This window comes from Gossypium arboreum, chromosome 9 (genome assembly GCF_025698485.1).
Source record: "Gossypium arboreum isolate Shixiya-1 chromosome 9, ASM2569848v2, whole genome shotgun sequence".
NCBI classification, from domain to species: domain Eukaryota; kingdom Viridiplantae; phylum Streptophyta; class Magnoliopsida; order Malvales; family Malvaceae; genus Gossypium; species Gossypium arboreum.
Window position 1 is genome coordinate 58,016,003 of NC_069078.1, and position 2,228 is coordinate 58,018,230.

The 2,228-nt window shown below is 38.4% G+C and overlaps 1 non-coding gene across 1 annotated transcript; it reads right to left on the bottom strand.

The window, feature by feature from the left end:
• Nucleotides 1-324: 324 nt before the first annotated feature.
• LOC128281207 (small nucleolar RNA R71) lies at nucleotides 325-431 on the bottom strand. Its single transcript, XR_008271420.1, has one exon. It is a non-coding gene; the product is annotated as a small nucleolar RNA R71 (small nucleolar RNA).
• Nucleotides 432-2,228: the final 1,797 nt, after the last annotated feature.

Below are 2,228 nucleotides of genomic sequence, written 5' to 3' on the forward strand. Positions count from 1 at the left end.
GAATCAAGTATAGTTAGACCTACTATTGCTGCGAATAATTTTGAATTAAAACCTAACACTATTTAGATGATACAACAGTTTGTTCAGTTTGATGGTTTGCAGGATGAAGATCCCAACACTCACTTAGCAAATTTCCTGGAATTTTACGATACATTCAAAATAAATGGCGTTTCTGATGTTGCCATCTGTCTTCGGTTATTTCCCTTCTCACTGAGAAACAAAGCTAAACAGTGGTTAAACTCATTACCACGAGGGTCTATCACTACTTGGGAGCAAATGACCGAGAAATTTTCACTAAAATATTTTCTGCCAGCTAAAACGGCTAAATTACGCAATGATATCTCTTTTTTTGTGCAGATGGACTTAGAAACACTTTACGATGCATGGGAGAGATACAAGGATCTATTGATAAGGTGCCCTTATCATGGGTTACCTTTATGGCTACAAGTTCAAACGTTCTACAATGGTGTGAATCCCTCGACAAGACAAATGATTGACACTGCTATTGGCGGAACTATCAACAATAAAACACCAGAAGATGCCTACGAATTCATAGAGGAGATGTCACTGAACAACTATCAGTGGCAAGTCATGAGGACTAAGCCAACAAAAACAGCCGGCATTTATAACATCGATTCAGTCACCATGCTCTCTAATCAGGTAGAACTTCTCAATAAAAAAGATTGATAGTTTTCTTGGTTCTATGCAGGTACATCCAGTAATGAGGTGTGACTCAAGCGGAGGCGGTGTGCATACAGAATATCAATATTTCAATCCCACAACTGAAGAGAAACAAGTCAACTATATGGGTAACAATAACTTTAGACCTCAAAATAATCCATACAGTAATACCTATAATGCAGGTTAGAGGAACCACCCAAATTTTTCCTGGGGAGGTCAAGGGAATCAAAAGCCACAAAATCTTTAGGGTTTTCAACAGCCACCTTATCAACAAGAGAAGAAGTCGAACCTTGAAGAGATGCTCTCTAAATTCATCTCGGTGTCAGAAACCCATTTCAATAATACAGAGACAGCACTTAAGAATCAACAAGCATCGATCCAAGGACTCGAAACTCGGATAGGCCAGCTATCCAAACTAATCTCTGAGCGACCACAAGGTAGCTTACCAAGTAATACGGAACCTAATCCGAGGGAACACCTAAATGCAATTAGTGCCCAAGATAAGGAAGGATTCATTGCACCTGAGCCAGAAATACAGCAAAACAACGCAATGAACAAAGGACGAGAAGAGGTAAACGATAATGATCCCAAACAGGTAAGTACGAATCATGAACCTCGTGTGCCATATCCTAAAGTGATGATGAAAGACAGAACAAAAGAACAATTCAGTAAGTTTGTGAAACTCTTAAAAAAATTACATATTAACTTACCCTTTTATTGAAGATCTTTCGCAGATGCCTAACTCAGCGAAATTCTTAAAGGAACTTCTGGTTAATAAAAGAAAATTAGACGCTACATTGCATGTGGAACTCAATGCAGTCTGCTCAGCTATTCCAAAGAATAAGCTACCTAACAAATTGAAAGATCCAGGGAGTTTTACAATTCCTTGTTTAATTGGTAGTTTATCTGTGAATAATGCTTTAGTTGATCTAGGGGCAAGTATAAATGTTATGCCGTATAAAATGTTTAAACGACTAGGTCTCAGTAAACCCAAACAGACTAGGATGAGCATACAATTGGCTGACAAAACAGTTAGATTTCCTAAGGGTATTATCGAAGATGTTCTCGTTAAAATTGATAAATTTATTTACCCAGTAGACTTTGTCATCTTAGATATGGATGAGGATAACGTGGTGCCTTTAATTTTAGGACGACCTTTTTTAGCAACTGCTAGAACCATTATTAATGTAGGCACAGGGGAGCTAACACTTTGTACAGGTGAGGATGCAGTAACACTTCAAGCACACGACTCAGTCAAAACCCCTAAGACTCAAGATAATGCTATAGAACCTGTCGATGATAAAACTAACATTCAATCGTCCTTGCAGGAACTTCCTCAAACCAAGACAACAGAGACAGTGCGCTACTATCATGAAAAGAACAAAGACGCCCATGAAGAACGAAGGCTACGGATAGAGGAGCTAGAAGAATGGTGAGAACACAAATCGACAAAACATGATAAACTGAAACTACGCAAAAACAAGCCCGATACCTCTCTTAATCAACTTAAGATCAACGATAAAGTCTTACTAGATTTCGTTGATCCT